The sequence below is a fragment of the Nothoprocta perdicaria genome, unplaced genomic scaffold (assembly GCF_003342845.1).
Source record: "Nothoprocta perdicaria isolate Ctin4 unplaced genomic scaffold, notPer1 scaffold_60, whole genome shotgun sequence".
Classification (NCBI taxonomy): Eukaryota; Metazoa; Chordata; class Aves; order Tinamiformes; family Tinamidae; genus Nothoprocta; species Nothoprocta perdicaria.
In genome coordinates this window covers 1,276,413-1,288,792 of record NW_020455866.1, presented here as the reverse complement: position 1 = coordinate 1,288,792, position 12,380 = coordinate 1,276,413, and the positions used below count along the sequence as shown (strand labels likewise).

General features: G+C 42.4%; 1 long non-coding RNA gene across 1 annotated transcript; it reads left to right on the top strand.

Moving 5' to 3' along the window:
• Window positions 1–150: 150 nt before the first annotated feature.
• LOC112956186 lies at window positions 151–10,016 on the top strand. The gene is made up of 3 exons (XR_003251002.1): window positions 151–340; window positions 9,671–9,816; window positions 9,918–10,016. It is a non-coding gene; the product is annotated as an uncharacterized LOC112956186 (long non-coding RNA).
• Window positions 10,017–12,380: the final 2,364 nt, after the last annotated feature.

Sequence of the window (12,380 nt, the reverse complement as noted above, 5' to 3'; positions counted from 1 at the left end):
GCGGCCGTGACTGGGGGCGGGGGGGCTGCGGCCGTTAACGGTCGCCGCGGCGGGTCCACGGGCGGGGCCCGGTTTGTTGCCCACAGGGCGCTGGGCAGCGGCGGGGCCTTGGCGGGCGGGCGGCCGGCCCCGCGGAGTTCGCCCCGTGCGCTCGGCGCGGGCCCGGGAAGGGCTCTAGGCCCGGCCGTGCGCAGCGTCCGGGCGGCCTTCGGGGGGACCTCGCCAAACGAATAGAAAAAAAAGAAAACAAAGTAGCAACCCCCCGTTAAATGCGCCTGATAAGTCCCACGTGCGAAGCTGCGCTCTGAAGCGGGAGTGTAAGCGAATAATCGTCCGTTGTGTAAGTGCGTTATCACTGGATGGAGCCCTCTGTTTGCGGGCTGGGAGTTGGAGGCGCCCTGTCTTTATAGCGGCACGGGTTCTTTGATCTTAGTGCACAAGAGGTACCGCACAATGTCGCGTTGAGTGGTCAGGGAATAGCTGAGGCCATCTGAAACCAGGCAGACGTGGACAGGAGCAAGGAGAGATGCTGAACAGGGAGCAGAAGGTGTCAGGGAGGACCACAGAGTCTTCCAGGTGAAACTGCCATAATAAACTTTTAGGAAGGAGAGAGAGGGTTGTCATATTCCTTGTTTCAAAGAGTTGCTTGGGGAAAGAGGGACGGAAAAGGTAGCTTCCACTGACTATGGTGAAGAACATCTTTTTAACACTTTAGAGTGATATTGGGAGGGGATYTGGTCCTGGGGAAACTTTGCAGCTATAAAAGACAGTACCAGATGTCCAGGAGAAGCACAAAGATGATGTGAATGTAGGTAAGGAGGTAGGAGTGTGTGGGGGGGAATAGAGAATTTGAAATTTGTTGTGCCTTCCTGGGGCACAGGGTGGAGACAGCAGTCCAAACTTGGGTCAATCAAAGCATTCCCAGGAAAACAGACCCTGCAAAGCACAGCACAGACCAGTATTTCAGAAAGTTTGGAGCTTTGTGATTTATTGGTGTTCGTGTGTTCATGTGAAACTTGACCCTTTTCTGTCAGTGTTCCTTAATTGACTCAGCATTTATCCGCATTAGCATTTCTCCCCCCGTTTGGTAATGATACTGCTTTTAAAGAAGTGTTTGGTGTTGTAAATTCGTTCTTGCAAAGTGTCTGATCTGATACAGGTTGCAGCGAGTATATGCAGAAAGATCATGTTAAGATTTACTAGCAGCTGATGATTATGAAGGAGATGCGTGGTTGTGTGGGAACATAACCTACATGCAGGACATTTAAAACCTGCTTGGCAGAGATCTAGATAAGGAGCTAGGTTAGGATATACAGGGACTATAGCATAATGAACTACCATCTCTCTGTCGGGATGGAAAGAAATGTAACTRGAGTGCAGCAGGTAATGCAGAATGCTCTCAAGTTAGTGAGCATATCGCATATCATAAAATAATTTAGATTAGAAGAAACTTCTGGAGCTGACTGTTTAAAGCAGGGCCACTTTCAGCACTGCATTATCTTGCGCAGGGCCAGCACCTCAGACTCCTGGACTGTGTGTTCTGAAGACCTTCAGTAATAGTTTCCCCAAGACAAATCCTTTCATGTTCCCACTTTGCTGCTTGCTACAATGGATTCCTCCTTCATTCAGTTCAGTTAGCACAGGGAACCTGACTGAATCTTTTGTGGATAATTTAATTGGCATGTAATGGCTCTGTGACACCAGAATTCAGCCTGTATTGATGTGATGGATAATTCGCTTTTACTGAGTATCTTCATGGACACAAACATCACCAGGTGATCTTGACTTCTGCGTAACTCTTGATTGTCACTAAGTAATTTGCAAAACTTTTCAGATGATCCATTTCTATTGCAGATTTTTTTTTTCTTTAAGAATGTTTTGTTGAAAATGAGGTTTTATATTATACTCCTGATGGGACTAAGTATTTCAACAAGCAAATTTAAATGCATTCTTGCTACAGCTTTTATTTTGTAGTTCTTCATCAACTCTTCTTTAGTTCCCCTATGAAGCCCATGGCTGCTAAGATTCATAGTTGAAAGTAAGCACTGCAGTCATGGTAATCTTAAAAAAAAAAAAATACCTTTTACCCACCATACTCTCTTGAGAAGTGAGGTTGTATTTACTCCCAMATTTCAGAACAACAACTAGAATTTCTTTCCTCTTCCCTTCTTTGAAGACATAGTATAAGAAAGAATTTTTTTAGCAATGAACTGTCCTATTTTATAGGTAACAGATGCTCTTTTGTTTGATGTCAAATCTCATTCTCCAGACACAATGTACAGCTTCTATACCTCTCTGATATAATCTCTTAATCTCGCATTTCTTTCCACTTTTTTTTTTTTCTCTCTCCTGTTTTACAGAAACACATGAAAATCCCTTCTGGTTAACTGGGCAAAAAACATATGAACTTATTCAGCTTTCTGTAGATGAAAAGTTAGTGCCTCACGGGTGAGAGTAGCATCATGTAAAATGCAGCATAGCATTTTACACCAAGCAGCCCACCTCTAAACTAATGCAATCACCCATCACTGGCATTACTTTGTGGAGCTTCCCTATGGAGGTTTCAGTTGTCTGACACTTGAAAACTCGTATTTTGTAAAGTCCAGTCTTTAACTAAAGTGCTAAAGTGGTCGTCATCCTGTAAAGGAGTGAACATCATATACAAATCTTTTAATCACTCTCTCTCTCTCTCTCTCTATATATATATATATGATCTGGGGAAGATGGTTGATTAAACCATTTAGTGGTTGAATATCATCAATCCTGATCAATTACATATTTAATAGTGCTTAAAGTATTTAATAGTATATAAAGTCCATTTCACCAAAACACTTAAACGTGTTTTTATGTTCTGATGAATTAGGCTTTCTGCAAACAAACTGCAAGCTCCCGCATATCAAATAGGCTCTTTGCTTTTAGCTGATAAACCCCATTGTGCAGGCTGAGGATTAAATTCTCCCCCTTGTGTGGTCCCCGATGTAGAATATCCTCTTAATTAGGGACAATATGTTAATTCTTAGGAGCAGCGAGCTTTTTTGCCTACATCCAGAGTTTCCTTTTGTCACAGCTGAGGAACTTATTTCAAGTCTTTTATAGAAATCAGTGAGGAAACTGATATGCCATCAGAGCTATGATGCAATTTGGGCATATGCTGATCGTATTTTTCTGCAAATGATGCTGATACTAGTAGCATGTTATATATGGAAAGATGTACTGTGTGTCCCTGAATTCTTGCTTTGATCTAACCAACATTTTGAGCTTGACTCTTCCAAGATAGCTTGTAAAACTGTTGTGATGCTCTGTTTCATGCCATAAAGGAGGTGAATCCTAAAAGAGGAATTGGGAATTTAGATTTTTTGCTTTTCTTAAAGGTGAAGTTCCAGTAACAGTCTTTTTATAATCTTGAAAATATGCATTCTTAGAGTTGTGAAAGTTGTAGTTCACATGCTCCTCTACATACAGGGCTTTAGGAAGCTAGAAATTCACTGGTGGGAGAGGAGCTTTCTTACTTCCCTAGGATGAGTTTACACTATAGAGGAGGCTTCTTCACTGTGGGCAGCCATTAAAGTCAGTGTGTGGGAACCAGAGCCTCGCTGCTGTGCTAGAAGCAAATGCGCATTTGTCATGATACACCCAGAATGGAAAAATAGACTCTGACAGAAAGTAAGTAGCATAACCAACCAATTTATAGTACAAGCAGAGCTACTCCACAAACAGGTACCAGGAAGGGAAAGCAGTGCCTGACACTCACAAAGATTGAGAAACCTCATTCCTGCTGCTAGCCTGAGGTTACGTCTACGCTACGTTCCCAGGTRTAGCTGAAGGAGCCCTGCCCGAGCTGATGGTTTGGGCTCAGTTGCCTGGAAAGCACCGAGTGTTCTGGGAAGGACTGTGTGCTGAGCTTTCATTGCTGTCCAAGCTAACACAGATACATCTGTTCGTGTTACAGTCTTGCTTCTAAATTACAGATAGGGAAAACTTGTGGAAATGTAATTCCCAACAATAGGAACTCACAGGTGTGTTAAGTGTCAGGAGAGATCAGGAGTAATTGGTAGSAGCTATTGTGGTATATTGAATCAGTTTGAGTTTGTACAGATATTTCTCTTAAAATGACTTCTAGCTGATATTTGGAAAGATAAATCATAACCTTTATGAGGATRTGCAATGAGTCACTTAATTACACAATCCCRCCTTTTGACCTTAGACATGATACAAATGTGTCATGAATTAAAACTTAGCATCATTATCTGATAACTATTCCCTGGCACACTCTTAGCACACAGCAAGTATGAGATAATGTGACTTAACCCAGCACAGTGAAAAAATCTGAGCCTAATTGTTTTACTCTGCATTTGCTGCAGAATAAAATATACACATGGACAGGTACTGCTGCTATAGGTTGTGCCTACCTATAAAGTTGTGGAGGGGCATTGTGTTCCGGAGGCAAGTGTGACATTTGAAGGTTTTGCCGTTGTGCAGTTACATACCAGCTCTGATGCTGCAGTTACTACTGCCACAGCTCTGCTTTGTTTGGGAGCTCATTAATTTGCCTCAGGCAAAGTGAGCAAGGTTAGTTTAAACCCCCTTGGTTGACTAATCTGTCTGACTTGYAGGGAGCGCTCACAATTCCTCTTGCCAACAGAGCTGTGGGGGTGGAAACTCTCAGCAGAGGAGTGGTAAGAAGCAACTGGAAGAATGATAATGTCACCAACTGGCACACCTGTCTGCAGAGTGAATGCCAGCGTGTGATGTAACGCTGCGTGCGCTGTGGAGATTGTTCTCTTCCAAACATGTCCGTGCTTTCGGTATTATACATTCCTGGCTTAATTCTCTTTACACTAAGTACTTTTACAGAGCTCTGGCAATATAAAACAACTTGAAAGTGTTCAAAGTTTTAGACTGCACCCCTTTTAAGGTCGTCTTATTCTTCAGAACGACATAGAAAGGGACTAACAAGTGAGTACCAACTACTGTAGTCCTGTGGAATGAATTTTGTCATTGCTGGGCCAGCACCTCAGCTGTTCTGTTAAAGGATTCCAGATGCACCATAAGCCCTGACTTCAGTGCGATGCTGCGGCCCCTCAGACGAGTGCAAATTCATTCCAGGGCTTTGTGTCACACTGATTTCTATTACTGGAGAGATCTTTGCATTGCAGAGTATGGGCTCATGTTTATTTGCACATATTCTCATGGTTGCTATGTACATGACTTCTKTTACTCTAGAGAGACCCAGTTGCACAAAGGTCTCTAGAAAGAGTTTGTCTGCCTGGCTGTGAACAGCTGCCTTCCTCACTGACCTTCCAGGTTTGTCCTTCCCATCATGGAGCCTTTTCCTTTGGCTGCAGCATTGCCTTGTCTGAAGGAGCCACAGACCTGTAGCAGCTTCAGTCAATGCATGGATCCTCCATGCTATCTTTGATGAACAGTTGCTGTTTGACAGATTCATCATTTAATCCATTTTCTGCTCTTTCTTCCTTCCCAGTTCAGTCTCTTCCTTGTCTCTCCAAACAGTGCTGTAGAAACTGGGCTTCTAGATTTCCTTACCAACAGGTTGTACTTTGTTCAAAGCTGTTCTTGTTGCTCTTCTTACTCATTACTGTATTGCAGATTTTGGAAGAAGTCATTCCTTCTTCTGGTTATTCAGATCTTTTCAGTGTGGTTGCTTCATACAATTGTTTTCCCATTTTATCCTACACACGGACACTATTGTTACTTGTTTGGTCAGTCACCTGAAGCCTAAAGGASGAAGTACTTTTTTTTCCTCCAGTAAAATACCTGAGCACCTGCTTCCCTCTAGTTAAGTATGTTCTTATTTAATTATTTATTTGTTTTTCTGAAGTAGGACTGTAAAAGCTGTTCTAAAGCATGCTATAGTAAGAGGAAATCTTCTCATTCTTTGGTCTAGGTGTTTTATTGCTGGGGGGAGGGGGCTCTGTGTTGTTGTTCTTTTTTTTTTTTTTCCCTGTATTCCTATGGTTGTGGCTATGACAAGATTAGCCTTAGCAAATGCAAAGCATTTCCTGTTTGTTCTGGTTCTCTTGTGAAGTGAAATATCTTGGTTTTACCTAGTGTTTGTGAGCAGTTCTCATTAGTGGTGTTATCCTTTTTTTCCTGTTCCTTTTTGTCCATCTTTGCCCCTGCTCTGAATGTAGGACAGCTGCTAAAGTCATTGGATGTCAGCTTTTGACTAACTGAAAAAATATTGTCTTCTTGGTATTCTATGTTTTTTGTTTCTTTAGTGATTCCCCTTAGCGTTCCTGTGTTTATCAGCCTCCAGCTGGTCCAGATGTGCTTTATCAGGGAGTGAATGAGCTGTGAAAGATACTCTATAATCAAGAAGAGAATGAGGCTCCTTTTCTGGGTATGGTAAAGACTGCACTTTCTCAGGGACTTTGATCAGTGCCTGCTCTGTTGGATACAGCCTCCTACATGTTTGCTGCCTTCCCATAGGTAATGCAGTTTAGTCATTTCTGCTATAACAGCTACTTCGCATCTCTTGTTTTTCTTAACATCATCATTTTTTGTTTATTTCTAAGTCTGCTAACTGATTTCATAGTACTCTTTTTTTTGTCTTAAATTATAAAAATTCATTTAAAAAATGCTTATCCCTGTTAGCTTTCCTGACACTAATTAGTGAGCTGTTACTACAGTTAATGTGGGCTGCAGAATCTCAGCTGGATACAGCAGTGAGTAGGACTGAAACTTGGAAACTTTGCTTATTGAAACGTCCTGCTTGTAGGACAATGCTTGTGAATCTCTGCCTGCAGAGGAGCTAATAAAACAATGGCATCACTGTTTTAAAATAATAACAGTGTTTTAAAATCAAACTTAATCAAATTTCTTACAGTTGAGTGGAGTCCCTAGCAAAAATGCTAATGCCAAATGAGTAAGGAGCAGGTTATTCCATGTTACTAGAGACGTACTCCTYATGGGATAATGTAGTCTACACCATTACTAGTGTGTTGGTGGCCAGTCAGGGTCATTACAGACCTCTTGGCCTTTTGCAGGCAGTGCACAGATGTGGCTCCTCCGCATGTGCGGTACTGTGCAGGCAGGGACCAACAGYAAGAGTGTCAGCCTAGCAGCGGCTCCCAAGGGATGGAGGGGCAGCCCTGGCCAAGGCCTCCGGCAGCTTCCAGAGGAGCTTCCTGAGGTCACCAGCTGCKCTATCTCCAAGCTGGCGCGAGCCCAGCAGACACCCCTCAGGAGGGTGCGAAGGACGCAGGGCTCTGACACACTTTCCTCCTTATTTAATTCTCCTGCCCACTTCCCCAGCCAGTCGCTGACCTTGCACTCCTCTTTCATTTTGTTTTCCCCCCCCTCCTTCTCTCCCCAAAGCAGCCTAGTGTAAGCAAGAGAGGAGTAACAGCAAAATTGACTCTTTGTCCTCTCCACATGCTACCCCCCTACCTGATGTACATTTTCCCAAATTATAAAATTGTTCAGCCCTATCAACATGTTCCTCTCTGCATGAGGTACTGCGTGAAGTCCCCACAACTCAGTGTTGAGGAGTCTATGCCTACTGTGTCACTTTTGTTCGTGTTATARAACTTCAGGCCTTCTTGGGATAATGCCTTAGTGCCTGGGAAAGCGCTGCCTAAATATTGGTGGCTGACCCTTCATGATGGCACAGGCTTGGGAATTGTCCCAGAAGCATCGATGTGTCCACCTCAGATAACAACCGTATGTTGCTGTGGGGCGCGTTGCTCTTTCCAGATAGACACTGCAGAAACTCATGTCTACTCATCTGAAGGACAAAACAAATATAAGATTACTAAAATAAATATAAGATTACTAAAATCTAATGCTTTGTAAAATCCCAGTTAAATCGGGAAGCTTTAGGTTTATCTCAGTGTAATTGTTCGAAGTTTTCTAGAAGGTATAAACAGGAAAAATGTAACTTGTTTTCTTTGTGTGAGAAGGAATAGAATTATAGTACTATTGATATTAAATCAAAGTAGCTACTTGACTTTCTGTAAGTGTAAGCTGTTAGCATTCTTGATGATTAGGAATGTATCATTAATTATGTTAGAATAAACAAAAATCTCTCTCGAGAGATATACATATGGATTTTAGAGATTACAAGTGGCATTTTAGTAATCTTTTAATTTAATCTGTGGAGGCTACATTTTAAAAACTGCGTGCTAATGCTAGAGTTATCCCCCCAATGAGGCTGCCGATACTGCCATACTCACTTAAGCAGTCCTTAGTTCCTGGGTCAGAAACTTTAGCAAGACAGTGTCTACTCTCATAGAAGATTTTCACTCATGGAAGTTTTTATTTCTTTGTTTTTAAGATTTTTCGCATTCACTGCAGTGTTCGTTGTGTGAATGTCCAAACCCATAATTGGTCTGTGCAAGCCCCAGTCTGGCAGAAATTCTAAATTTCCTGCTGTTTGCAGAAGAGGAACTCCTAAAGCAGACACTGCTTTGGTCTCTTTGATTACGAGGCTCCTGTGTTGGCAGATCTGTCTTGCCATATTGTCATATGGTTTGCCACTTCTTGCTGAGATTACAGCCACACAAAGTATCTGCATGAGATTGTTAGCACCAGAGAAATCTGTGTAGTTAGGGGAAGTTGCAGCAACTCTTATCAGTGGTGGTTATTTTAAATGCATTTGACAACTACTTTCTTTTCTGCCTTGATTCATGGAATACTGATGCAAGCTGAAGGCCTTAGTCTTTGTTGTTTGGGTGCACAATCAGCAGGGAAATGCAGTCTGGGAGACGGGCTAAAACTTGAGACAAACAAGAAAGTCAAAAATCAAGAAAAAAAAAACCTCTTACTCTTTGGCTCCAGGACATTAAAGACTGTCAAGGTCTGGTTCAGGTTTCTGGAATTAATTCCCCGAGGAGCTGAAGACTATCACAGACATCATCACCCAAATGCAAATGAGCTTTCTTTAACCTGCCTCTGTGACATAAATACATTACAACATATACATTAATGAAAAGCACTCAAATTATCAAAGCAAATCATTCTCAAACCTCTCCCCTGGGGCAGAGGAAGGGAGAACAAACAACATGTTGCTTAATGCACCACTGGAAAGCGATTGCGCATTGCTGCAATGAGCACGCTGTAAGAACGGGAATGGGCTGGGAGGTAATAGAAAACTGCCTTTGTTAGTGTTGCTGCTCAGAAGGAAATATTTACTCCAGTGTGAGTTAAAGGTTTATTTCAGATCGACAGGTAGTGCACATTCATTTTCTATTCGGGTAGTCCCTGGTTAGGATTTGCCTGTTATTTTCTTGCTTCTGCCAAGGGATCCTGACTCTGGAAAGCAGGGCAAATTACCACAAATCATTGACTCTAAGTGTGTCTGGCTATAAAATAGGGTAATTTATTGAGCTCACTTAAAAAGACTTTTTTTGCGGGGGTCGTATTTCATTAAAGCTGGTTTGCTTCAGCGGCATAGCTCTAAATATAGCTCAGCATGTAAATTACTTCCTCCCCAGATCGGTTCAAAGACATATTCCGAGGCAAAAATGCCATTTTGGGCTGCGTGATGCAGGACGGGACCTGCTGTCCTTGCGGAAGCAGGGCAAGGTGTGCTGCTGGTTTACCTGAAGGGTGAAGCTTATTTCATCGTTGGTACTTCCCCTAGTCATTGTGTGAGTTGGGCTGAACGTGGAGTCAAGGCTTTCTCTGGCAGTGTCTCCTTTTTCCCAAGGGAAGAGGCCTCACACTCCTACCTCACCTAGGGCAAGTCTGTCGCCCAGCAGCTGGTTTGCAGAAGGATGTAGGAGTGAGCTGCTGGCTAGCTGCATCATACCTCGCTGCTCTCCCCATCAGGACAAGGAAGTCTGGGGTTTAAAGGTGAGTGGAGTGAGCGAGGAGCTTGTTTCACATTTAAACTGCGGTTTCTGAAAAATTGAAGCTTTTTTTTTTCAGAGATTTTTGATTTTTTTTTTCTCCAGGAGATCAGTATCCATTGCTAATTGCATCTCTCTAGCACAMTGCTTTCCTTCTGAGCACGGGTTGGAAGATGCAGCGTGAGCATTGGCACGGCACGTTCCCTCTCAAGTGGTAGGGATTCACCACAAGGGGATAAACAAGTTTAATCCCGAGATAGCAGAAACAAAGATTTCTTAGCATTTCTTCTGCATGGTTCTTTACTATGATGTTTCCTCCTGCAGGACCTTTGGGGAAAGAGAGAGCAGTGCTCGCCTGTGAGAATGAATTGATCACCGAAATGGTTTATTATGCTTAGAATAGGTGGTGTTTGGAGCAACATATGAGCAAAATGGGGAATTCTTGTGTACTCGAGGCATTTCAGAGTCACCTGTTTGAAGGGACAYGGAAAAGTCTGTTGTTACTAGCACTGAGTAACTTCTAGGGCTTGAGCTGAGTGACGAAAGGGCTGTTGCAACCTTTGAGTGTGGGAGCCATAAGCACTGGTGAAAAATATGAAGAACTTGTTTGGCCAGCGTTGCAATAAATAAAACTACAGTGGAATTTACTTCTGTTGCTAAAGTCCGATTTTTTTTTTTTTTTTTTTTTTTGGTAATGGCTGGTTCTGGTTTTACGTAGGAAATGTTGAAATGTCAGCTTTCTTTGGGATGATAAAACAGGATGAAAATTGATACTGACATTTTCTAATTTCTTCTAGGATGTGGATTCTGAATTCAGCTTGTTGTAAAACAAGATCTTCCATGATAAATTTTCCGTATAAGCCTTATGCTTAACTTTTTGCAGGTGCTAAATGCTCCTGCTAAAGCTGATGAGAGAATGAAGTGGGCGTTTTTGTCACATTTTCACCACATTTTGAGTAATTGCTCAATAAGTAAACCAGCAACCTGCCTCTTGTCCRGTCTTTCATAAATAATGGATGTTTGGTATCAAAGCCAAAATGTTAGATCTACAGCAGGCACAGAAAGAAGTCACAACCAAATGYGACTGTAGGAGGGAAACATTAATTCTGTTAGTGTGGTCTGTGTAAATCTTGAATGCATTAATCTTTGTTTCTGAATAACTGTTAACTTGGAAAGTAAATGGATATTAAACTGATGGTAAATGGACTGAAATGTTTATGAATAAAATGATTATGACAGCTTCTAGAAATCTGTCTAGAAATTAGTTGAATATAATTGAAAGTTTCAGTATTGCTCAAAGTTTTGTTCTGGAAACAACTTCTCTTGTTGTTTCCAGAACAAACAGAAAAAAATAAAAAAAAAGGTCTTGGCCAGACCATCACTTCTAGTCCTCTTTATGTCTTAATTAGTAAATGCACTTCATGATTTTTTTCTATTAGTTTCTATTAGTTTGAGTGAATTAAGTCATCCYAGTGCAGTGCTTTGAAGACAAAACTGCATAATAGCAACTACAGTAAATCATGATTGTTCCTGAAACTCTAATCAAAGTTATATTTGGTGTAATTAATCTGTAAATGACACTCAMTAGTAGTGGCAATTTCACTACAGACTTCTGAAAATAAAGAATTGTTGCTGAATATGCCTGCAAATTTAATATAATTTGGTTTTTACATGATCTTAAAAATGTCATATTGTCAAGSTATATAGGAAATTAAAATCATGCGTTTCTTTACTCTTTTCCCTTACCTACCAGCAATAGTGCCCCTCGTGTTACCAGAAGGCTTTTGGCCAGTGTATGCAGCCCAAAAGCCCACTGCAGCCTCAGCCCTTGGAGGGGAGGCTGAGTGTGCAGCTGCACAGAAACGTTCTGCTCTAATATAGCTGGGCCTGCACCCTAAATCGCATGGAGCTGATGGGAGAGAAGGCAGCTACAGACCCTGTGGCAGATCCCTGCTTCCTTTCCCCTCCAGATATATCTCTCCCAGGAAATAATAATAATTGGTGTTGGGTATTTTTAGATCTCATTTTTGTTGATCTACTCTGAGGTCAAGTGAAATAAAACTGCAGATTCGAGTGTCCTGTTCCAATGGTACAATTAGTGGCTTGAAGTAGAGGCAGCTGTTGGAGTTGCTGCAAACATGAAACTGGCAATTGCTCAGCCGCACGTGCATCGCCGTGTGCATCTCCCCGCTCTGCAGCGAGGGAGGTATCTTAGACAGTTAGTGTGTGGAACTGGGTACTTACTGAGTGAGGTGTCTTAGACCTCACTCAGTGTGTGGAATTGGGTATTTACTCCATGCTCTGCACCAAACTACCCCAGCCAGCTGGGAGCCCCGTAGCCGCTGGCCCTGGGGGCTAGCAAGCCTCCAGGCAGCAGCTACCTGCGGTGAGCGGGGTCCTCAGGGCCTCTTTCACACTGGCTGACTGGGTTACCCCCTTCACCTCTACATTTTGGAGGTGTAAGCTTTGCTCTTTGCAAGCTTGCCGGGCAGCAGGCTCAGGTTGCTTTGGGATTATGACCCTGCATCAACGTGGGGAATTAGCACAGGCAAAAATCTCACWGCCTGC